The sequence below is a fragment of the Balaenoptera physalus genome, assembly GCF_965194825.1.
Source record: "Balaenoptera physalus genome assembly, chromosome: 7".
NCBI classification, from domain to species: Eukaryota; Metazoa; Chordata; class Mammalia; order Artiodactyla; family Balaenopteridae; genus Balaenoptera; species Balaenoptera physalus.
Genome location: NC_138886.1, coordinates 70,793,115 through 70,803,873, shown reverse-complemented (window position 1 = coordinate 70,803,873; position 10,759 = coordinate 70,793,115). Strand labels below are relative to the sequence as shown.

The window sequence follows — 10,759 nt, the reverse complement described above, 5'->3', positions numbered from 1 at the left end:
CGTTGTGGTCGGAAAAGATACTTGATATGATTTCAATTTTCTTAAATTTACTGAGGCGTGATTTGTGACCCAAGATGTGATCTGTCCTAGAGAATGTTCTGTGTGCACTTGAGAAGAAAGTGTAATCTGCTCTTTTCGGATGGACTATGCTATATATATCAATTAAATCTATCTGGTCTACTGTGTCATTTAAAGCTTGTTTTTCCTTATTAATTTCTTTCTGGATGATCTGTCCATTGGTGTAAGTGAGGTGTTAATGTCCCCCACTATTGTGTTACTTTCAATTTCCTCTTTTATAGCTGTTAGCAGTTGCCTTATGTATTGAGGTGCTCCTATATTGGGTGCATATATATTTATAATTGTTATATCTTCTTGGATTGATCCCTTGATCATTATATAGTGTCCTTCCTTGTCTCTTCTAACAGTCTTTATTTTAAAGTCTATTTTATCTGATATGAGTATTGCTACTTCAGCTTTCTTTTGATTTCCATTTGCGTGGAATCTCTTTTTTCCATCCCCTCACTTTCAGTCTGTATGTGTCCCTAGGTCTGAAGTGTGTCTCTTGTAGACAGCATATATATACGGGTCTTGTTTTTATATCCATGCAGCCAGTCTTTGTCTTTCGGTTGGAGCATTTAATCCATTCACATTTAAGGTGATTATAGATACGTATGTTCCTATTACCATTTTCTTAATTATTTTGGGTTTGTTTTTGTAGGTCCTTTTCTTCTCTTGTGTTTCCACCTTAGAGAATTTCCTTTACCATTTACTGTAGAGCTGGTTTGGTGGTGCTGAATTCTCTTAGCTTTTGCTTGTCTGTAAAGCTTCTGATTTCTCTTGTTGAATTGGAATGAGATCCTTGCTGGGTAGAATAATCTTGGTTGTAGCTTCTTCCCTTTCATCAGTTTAAATATATTGTGCCACTCCCTTCTGGCTTGTAGAGTTTCCACTGAGAAATCAGCTGTTAACCTTATGGGAGTTCCCTTGTATGTTATTTGTCATTTTTCCTTTGTTGCTTTTAATTTTTTTTCTTTGTATTTAATTTTTGTCAATTTGATTACTATGTGTCTTGGCATGTTTCTCCTTGCCTTTATCCTTTGTGGGACTCTCTGTGCTTCCTGGACTTGGGTGGCTATTTCCTTTCCCAAAGGAAATAAAACTTTTCCCAAAGTTTTTGACTATAATCTCTTCAAATATTTTCTTGGGTCCTTTCTCTCTCTCTTCTCCTTCTGGGTCCCCAATAATGTGAATATTGGTGTGTTTAATGTTGTCCCAGAGGTCTCTTAGGCTGTCTTCATTTCTTTTTATTCGCTTTTGTTTATTCTGTTCCATGGCAGTGAATTCCACCATTCTGTCTTCCAGGTCACTTATCCATTCTTCTGCCTCAGTTATTCTGCTATTGGTTCCTTCTAGTGTATTTTTTATTTCAGTTATTGTATTGTTCATATCTGTTTGTTTGTTCTTTAATTCTTCTAGATCCTTAATAAACATTTCTTGCATCTTCTCGATCTTGGCCTCCATTCTTTTTCCGAGGTCCTGGATCATCTTCACTATCATTATTCTGAATTCTTTTTCTGGAAGGTTGCCTATCTTCACTTCATTTAGTTGTTTTTCTGGGGTTTTATCTTGTTCCTTCATCTGGTACATAGTCCTTTGCCTTTTCATTTTGTCTGTGTTTCTGTGAATGTGGTTTTCCTTCCACAGCCTGCAGGATTGTAGTTCTTCTTGCTTCTGCTGTCTGCCCTCTGGTGGATGAGGCTGTCTAAGAGGCTTGTGCAAGTTTCCTGATGGGAGGGACTGGTGGTGGGTAGAGCTGGCTGTTGCTCTGGTGGACAGAGCTCAGTAAAACTTTAATCTGCTTGTCTGCTGATGGGTGGGGCTGAGTTCTCTCCCTGTTGGTTGTTTGGCCTGAGGCGACCCAGCTCTGGAGCCTACCCTGCTCTTTGGTGGTGCTAATGTCAGACTCCGGGAGGGGTCATGCCAAAGAGTACTTCCCAGAACTTCTGCTGCCAGTGTCCTTGTCCCCACATTGAGCCACAGCCATCCCTTGCCCCTGCAGGAGACCTTCCAACTCTAGCAGGTAGGTCTGGTTCAGTCTCCTGTGGGGTCACTGCTCCTTCCCCTGGGTCCTGATGTGCACACTACTTTGTGTGTGCCCACCAAGAGTGGAGTCTCTGTTTCCCCCAGTCCTGTCAAAGTCCTGCAATCAAATCCCACTAGCCTTCAAAGTCTGATTCTCTGGGACTTCCTCCTCCTGTTGCCAGATCCCCAGGTTGGGAAGCCTGACGTGGGGCTCAGAACCTTCACTCCAGTGGGTGTACTTCTGTGGTATAAGTGTTCTCCAGTTTGTGAGTCACCCACCTAGCAATTATGGGATTTGATTTTATTGTGTTTTTGCCCCTCCTACCATTTCATTGTGGCTTCTCCTTTGTCCTTGGATGTGGGGTATCTTTTTTGGTGAGTTCCAGTGTCTTCCTGTCGATGGCTGTTCAGCAGTTAGTTGTGATTCCGGTCCTCGCGCAAGAGGGAGTGAGCGCTTATCCTTCTACTCCACCATCTTGAACCAATCTCCAACTTTTCTGAATTAATTTATTCTAGCAGATTTTTTTTTCTTTTTGGTTTTGTGTGTGTGTGTGTGTGTGTTTGTGTGTGTATTTTTTAGTCTAAGGTTTTCTACATATCAGATAGTCTCATCTGCAAACAGAAATAATTTTACCTCTTTCTGTCCAATTTGGATGCCCTCCCTTTCTCTCTCTCTCTCTCTATTTGTGTAATTGCTGTGGCTAGGACTCATAGTACAATGTTGTATAGAAGTAAGAAAAATGGGTATCTTGCCTTTTTCCTGATCTTTTAGTTTCAGGGAAAGCTGTCCGGTTTTCACTGTTCAGTATGATGTTAAATGTGGGCTTTTTGTGTATGGTCTTTATTATGTTAATGTATTTTCTGTCTATTCCTAATTTGTTGAGAATTTTATCATAAAATGTTATTGAATATTTTCAAAGCTTCTTCTGCATCTGTTGAAATGATCATTTTGGGTAGTGTTTTGATTTGTAATTTAATATCTTCATTTGTTATAGGTGTATTCAGATTGTCTTTTTCTTTTTGAGTTCATTTTAGTAGTTTGTATGTTTCTAGTACTTCGCCTGTTTTAGCTAGGTTATCAAATTTGTTAGCATACTGTTGTTTTTAGTGTTTTTTTTAACAGTCCTTATTATTTCTGTAAGATCATTAGGAGTGTCCCTTCTTTCATTTCATTTCTAATTCTAGTAATTTGAGACTCATCTCTTTTGTGTTGATTAATGAAGCTAAAGTTTTGTCAATTTTTTTAGAGAATCAGCCTTCTAAGTGATTTTCTTTATTATTTTTCTATCCTCTATTTCATTAATTTCCACTCTAAGCTGCTATTTCTTTTCTTCTTGCTTTAGGTTTATTTTGCTCTTCTTTTTCCAGTATCTTAAAGTAGAAGGTTAGGTTATTGATTTGAAATGTTATTTTTTTCACAAAATAAGTATTTACAGCTATAAATGTCTTTATGAGCACTGCTGTTGCTGCATCCCTTAAGTTTTGGTATGTGTCTTCATTTTTATTCATTTCAGAGTACTTTTAGAGTTCCTTTTTTGATTTCTTCTTTGATGCATTGATTATTTAGGAGTATATTGTTTAATTCCCATATGTTTCTGAATTTTCCAGTTTTTATTGCTATTGATTTCTAGTGTTGGAAAGCATATTTTAGTATCATGTCTATCCTTTTAATCTTTTAATTATTTGTATCCTGTATTCTTCATTAAGACAATCTTTTAATTATTTCTGTCTTCTGCACTTTAAATTCATTGAGGTTTGTTTTATGGTCTATGGTCTGTCCTAGAGAATGTCCCATGTACACTTGGAAAGAATGTATATTCTGTTCCTGTTTTGTGGAGTGTTGTATGAATGTTCTATAAATGGTTGGTTTACAGTGTTGTCCAAATCTTCTATTTCCTTGTTGATCTTCTAGCTCATTGTCCTATCTTTTATTGAAAGTATAGTGGTGAAATCTTAAACTATTGTTGCTTTTTAAAAAATATTTATTTATTTTTTAATTTTGGCTGTGTCAGGTCTTAGTTGTTGTATGCGGATCTTTGTTGTGGCATGTGGGATCCTCCACTGTGGTGCGCGGGATCCTCGCTGCAGTGCGTGGGCTCTGTAGTTGCGGCACACAGGCTCTCTAGTTGTGGCCCGTGTGCTCAGTAGTTGCGGTGCACTGGTTTAGTTGCCCCGCAGCATTTGGGATCTTAGCTCCCCCACCAGGGATCGAGCCTACGTCCCCTGCATTGGGAGGTGGATTTTTAACCCCTGGACCACCAGGGAAGTCCCAAACAATTATTATTGACTTATCTATTTCTCCCTTTATTTTTCAGTTTTGCTTCATATGTTTTTATGTTCTATTAGGTGCACATTTGCTTATAATTGTTATGTCTTCCTCATGGATTGACTCTTTAATCATTATAAAATGTCACTCTATGTCTGGCAGCATTTTTTTAATGTGTATTTTTTCTAACATTAGTATAGCCACTCCAGGTTTCTTGTGGTTACTGTTTGCATAATATATCTTTTTCCATCCCTTTACTTAGAATCTATTTGTATTTTGAATCTAATATGTCTCTTCTGTAGATAGCATGTAGTTGGATCTTGTTGTTTTTAATCCAGTCTGACTATGTCTGCCTTTGAATTGTTTAATGTAGTTACATTTAATGTGATTATTGATATAGGCATAATTGGTTTTATTGTGCTTCACTTTATTGCACTTTGCAGATACTGTGTTTTTTTAGAAAGGAAGGTTTGTGGCGTTGAGCAAATCTCTTGGCGCCGTTTTTCCAACAGCATTTGCTCACTTCATGTCTCTGTGTCACATTTTGGTTATTTTTGTAATATTTCTAACTTTTTCATTATTATTATATTTCTTATGGTGAGCTATGGTGAGTGACCTTTGATGTTACTACAACTTGCTGAAGGCTCAGGTGATGGTTAGCATTTTTTAGCAACAAAGTATTTTTATTTTTATTTATTTATTTATTAAGAAAACACACATTCGCTTTATTATTTATTTATGTATTTACTTATTTGGTTGTGTGGGGTCTTAGTTGCGGCAGGCAGGCTCCTTAGTTGCAGCTTGCCAGCTCCTTAGTTGCAACTCACCAGCTCCTTAGTTGGCGGCATGTGAACTGTTAGTTGCAGCATGCATGTGGGATCTAGTTCCCTGACCAGGGATCGAACCCGGGCCCCTTGCATTGGGAGCACGGAGTCTTATCCACTGTGCCACCAGGAAAGTCCCTACTTATTTTTTAAAAATTTATTGGAGTATAGTTGACTTACAATGTTGTGTGCAATAAATTATTTTAAGATTAAGGTTGTGCATTGTTTTTTCAGACATAATGCTATTGCACACTTAATAGAGTACATTATAGTGTAAATATGACTTTTATATACAATGGGAAACCAAAAAATCCTTGTGACTTGCTTTGTTGTGATGTTTGTTTTATTATGGTGGTCTAGAACCAAACCTGCAATATCTTCTAGGTATGCCTGTACTTGGATTTATATTTGCCATTTTACTTTGTGTTTTCTATGTGTCTTGTGTCTTTTTTGTTCTTCTGTTCCTCCTTTACTGCTTTCTTTTACATTGAATTAATATTATCTAATCTAGCATTTTAATTTCAAAACCCATTGTTTTTGCACTATATGTTTTTAAAGTAACTTTCTTAATGGTTGCTCTACGGCTTACAATATACATCTTAACTTATCAGAATCCACTTCACATTTATATTAACTTAATTCTGGTGAGATTTAGAAAAGTTACTCTTACCTAGCTCTATTCCCTTTCCTATGTTTTCTGTTAATATTGCTATACATATTACATCTATAAATGTTACAAACCCAATAATACATCATTATAATTATTACTTTATTTAATTTTATGTCTTTTAGACTAGCTGAGAGAAGGAGAGAAAGTATATATTTATAATTTTTGTCATATTAACCTTTTTATTTATCATTTCTGGTTCTTTTCATTTATTCTTGCAGATTCAGGGTATCATCTGGAGTTATTTCCTTATTTAGCCCAATACAGCTTTGCTACCATGTACTTCCTTTGTGCTGTTATCAGCAAATATATTACAATTTTATATGTTATAGGCCCAAGAATACATTATATACATAATGTTTTATACAGTTGCTTTTTAAATTGGGTAGGAGAAGAAAGGAGTAAAATATGCATTTATGCTGTTTTTATAATTTCATAATTACCTTTACTGGTGCTCTTTGCTTTTTCATAAGAATTGAATTATGACCATTTGGGGTCACTTACTTTCAGTCTGATTAATTTCCTTTAAAATTTCTTGTAAGGAGGGTCTGCTGCTAGTAACAGGTTCTCTGTTTTTATTTATCTGGGAGTATCTTTAATTTGCTTTTATTTTTTAAAGATAGATTTGCTGAATACAGCATTCTTAGTTAATAGTTTCTTTGAACACTTTGAATATATTATTCCACTGCCTTCTGGCCTCCATTGTTTCTGCTGAGAAGTCAGATTTTAATCCTATTGGAATTCCCTTGTAGTGATAAGTCATTTTTTTTTCTTCTGTAAAGATTTTCTGCTTATCTTTGGCTTTCACTATTTTTACTATGATGTTTCAGTTTGTGGATCTCTTTGTGTTTTCCTGCCTGGAGTTGGTTGAGCTTCCTGGATGTGTAGATTATTATTTTTCAATAGATTTGAGAAGTTGTCAGCCATTATTTCTTCAAATATTGAGGCACTTAATAGTGTCCCACATTTCTTTGAAGTTTTGTTCATTTTTCTTCATTCTTTTTTCTCTCTATTCTTCAGGTTGCATAATCTTTTTTGCTCTTACTTTAGATCTGCTTATTATTACTTCTGCTAATTTAAATCTCCTATTGGCCCTTTTAGTGAATTTTTCACTTCAGTTATTATAATTTTCAACTCTAGAATTTCCACTCTGTTCTTTTTTATAATTCCTGTCTCTTTATTGATGGTCTCTACTTGCTGCCACATTTCATAATGCCTTTTTTGCTCTTTAATCATGGTTTCCTTTAGTTCTTTGAACATATTTATAATGGCTGCTTTGAAGATTTTGTTAAATTTGATATCTAGTTGCTCTCACAGGCAGTTTCTGTTGCCTGATTTTTTCCCCAGTGTATGGGTTATACTCTCCTGTTTCCTTGCATGACTAATTTTTGTTGGAAATTAGATATTTTAGATAATATATTGTAGCAACTTTGGGTACTGGTGCCTCCCTCTGGTGCTTGTTATTGTTATTTGCTAGTTTATTGGTCAAGTAACTGGCTGTACTCTTTTAGTAGAGTCTATTTCTCTCTTGCACTGGTAAGTTCTGATATTGCTCCTCAGGGAGCATATTCTTGGGTTATGTCTACAGTCACCCTGGGTTAACAGTGGTTCTTTTGGGGTTCTCTTTGGCTGACTCTGTCCCTGACCTTAACCAGATGTTGAACTCTACTAATTGCTAGGTGATTGTTTAATTACTTTCAACAATGCCCTGGTGCATAAATTGCTCACCAGCTGAACCAGTGAAATTCAGAATCCTTTGAAGGGATAGTTCTGGAAGTCTGTTGAGATTTTTTTCTGACTTCAGGCAGTCTCCGCCCAGCTGTGTCCTTCCCAGATTCTGTCACACAAACTAGCCAGCTTACAGTTTAGCTTATATGTCCAATGATTCTACCAATACCCCAATTGCCCTTACCACGACCTCTACTAAATTTGAGAGCACCAGTAGGCTTGTACTTCTCCACACTCTGTTGCAAATGAAGTCAGTTCCTTTTGGAAGAGAATAGCTCCCTGGTTTATGACCTGCTCTCCCTCAAGGCAAAATCTCTGAGTTACGGCTATGGAGCTGGAAGAGGGGACAATGGCAAGCTTCTCTGTCAGTGACACTCCCAATTTAGGAGCTGAGTGCTCAGTGGTGGTAGGGAGGGGACAATACCTTCAGCTCTTTTTGTTTGACTCTTGTAGCACAGAATCACTGCCTTACAAACCAGGAGAAAGATGACTGGGGCTCAATATTCTCATCAGCACCACACCCAGGGTACAGCCTCTTGGGGGCTGGGCAGAAGAAGAGAGAGCCACCTCTCACCTACACTTGCCCGTAACTTAGCCTCAGTAACAGATAGGTGGGGGTAGGATAAGAAATACTAACATACTGCCTGTCCTGGGATTGTAGCCCTCAAACTGGGAGCTGGATCCCTGTGTTCTTGGCTGTACCCAGTCTGGAGTAAAGTTTCCATCTTGCTGAGTTAGGAGGGAGGAAGGAGGAAGCAGATCTCAGTTCAAATACCACAGACTCTCAATATTCTTAAATTGTAGAAAATTTTCTTGAATGTGTGTTTCTCTATTTGCTGTATATGTCCTTCAACCATGTCCAGAGATTTTAACTGGTTGTTTTAAAATAATTTTCACTAGTTTCACTGGTGAGTGAATCCACAGAGTTCCTCATGCTATAAAGCTGGAGATCAGAGTCACACCACCCACTCTCTTTATTTCCTCTTTCTGGAAAACGAATTCTCTTTAATAAGATCTTTGTTAGAATTTCTGCTACACTTTATGTTTCACGCTGTCATATTTTCCATCTCTTTCTCCGTACATCCTGGGTTTCCCCTTTAGTTCATAATCCAGCTCACAAATTATCTCTAAAACTCTGTCTATATAACTCTCTTTTGAGTTTCTAACTTTATTGATTATATTTCAAATTTCCTTCAGTACTATTTAGTATTTTTTAATTAAATCTGCCTAGTATGTTAAGGTAGTCATTTTTTTCTTGTTTTCTTTTCCTATGGCTTTGTTCTTAATCATTTATCCAATGCATATTTTATAGTGTATATCTGACCCATTCTTAAATTCTAAGGAATTTTGATTTCTTGCTTACTAAGCTTGTTTGGCATGAATGACTGTTAAATTTTATGAAATGCTCTTTCTGTGTAAATTAAGATGTTTTTAGTCTTAAAATAAGGAGGCTGTCATCTGACTTTTCATGTATTTAAATGGAGGTAACTTTGAATTAGAATATCATTTTTTTAGAAACTCATATTAAATTGATGGATAGAGGCATTAAAAGCTGAGGGTGCTAAATCCAAGACAGATGAGACGTTATGTGGCCCTTGATGGAAAAGCACGCCACCTCCTCTGAAATAGCTTTGAAAAAAAATCTGTCTAGATTCAACGTAGCAATTTAGAGGAAGTACAGAGGATAGAGGATTATATTAAATTATGCTATGGGGATGCAGTTACAAAAATCTGGATTATATAAATCTCTCAAGGACAAACAACTGGGTTTCTTCAAATAAACTGTAAGGAGAAGGAGTGCATATGAAAGATTGGGAGAGGGGAGAAAGGAAGAGTGAAAGGACCAGGAAGAGAGGGAGAGTGAACACAGAGATTAAAAGAAACATAAACTACATATCAACTGATTGCAATGTGTGGACTTTAACTGCCTCCTGATTCAAATAAACAATGTGTAAAAAAATGGCATTTATGAAACATTTGAACTTTTGAGTATTCTGTGCATAGTTGACATTAAGGAATTTTTATTCATTTTAATGTGTACTAGTGGTATTGTGGCTATCTTCAAAATATTTATCCTTTAGAAGTAACAGTGAAATATTCAGGGATGAAATTATATATGTGAAATGCTTCAAAAGAACATGGGAGGAGAATAGTGGGTAGGAGTGTAGAATAAACAAATTGTCTATGAGATGATAATTCTTGAAGATGGGTGATGGATAAGGTTAATTACTGTTTTTTGTATTTTTGCATATATTTGGAATTGACTTTCCTATTACTTACTACTTTGGCTTTGTAATTTTGATTCTTACAAGGAGGGAATTTGTAAAGTGAGGCCAAAAAGAGTAGTTAACGAGTGCATCATCACTTTCTGATGTGTAGACTTTTTAAGTTTGGATCATCTGTGAAACTGAGGGCATGGTTTGAAAACACTGACAATTTCCTGTTCATTTTCCCTTATATGAAAGCATTCAAATGCTTTTTTTTTTATTGTGAAGAAATGTGCTCTGCAACAAAATACCTGTGAAATCAAGCATATCTTTTTTTCAGTTATATGCTGAATTCTGAAACACTTATATGTTTCAGTGTTTCTTTTTCAAAAACCATTTTTTCAGGATCTTATTGATATGATTAGTTGTTCAATTTCCATGTCTGTTCAGTTTAAACTACTGATTGAGGTAAAACCAATAACAATTTATCGGTTGCTCATTAAGTGTAAGGCATGTGCCAGCCTTTTGGAAGTGGCACCTAAATCACTCCACAATTTATAGAAACCTACAATGTCCTTGGGAAGACAAATTATATGACAAGATGAACAACCCCTGAAAGATGTAAATAATTGTCAGGGCAACAGAATGTTATATAATTTTTTTGCCAACTCAAAATTCAATACCCAGAATTCCTAATTCCCTCCACCCTAATTGTTTTTCAACTATATTATACCCTGATTAATCCCCACCTCTGCTAAGATAACAAGGGGGCATTAGTTGGGAAAATAGGAGAGAATGGGAAAAAGGGCTCTATTAATACTAATTAAGGCACCAAAATAAGATACGTACATTCATTCATTCTCCTGGAAAATGTGGACTTTTGGCTTCTGTCATGCCAGAACACCATGATCGTTATCATCAATGGAACAGTTACAGGGAGTGGGTCTCCAGGCTCATATCTACCCACAGGCAGGTCCCGCTTTGC

The 10,759-nt window shown here is 36.4% G+C and overlaps 2 long non-coding RNA genes across 2 annotated transcripts in view; one reads left to right on the top strand and one right to left on the bottom strand.

The window, feature by feature from the left end:
* The window catches only part of LOC309664786, a 309,583-nt gene that overhangs the window by 10,203 nt on the left and 288,621 nt on the right, over positions 1-10,759 (bottom strand). Inside the window, exon 2 of the long non-coding RNA XR_014266045.1 lies at positions 22-9,871. This is a non-coding gene — a long non-coding RNA (uncharacterized lncRNA). The remainder of the gene's footprint in view (positions 1-21; positions 9,872-10,759) is intronic.
* The window catches only part of LOC309664778, a 102,816-nt gene that overhangs the window by 53,431 nt on the left and 38,626 nt on the right, over positions 1-10,759 (top strand). The window lies entirely within an intron of this gene.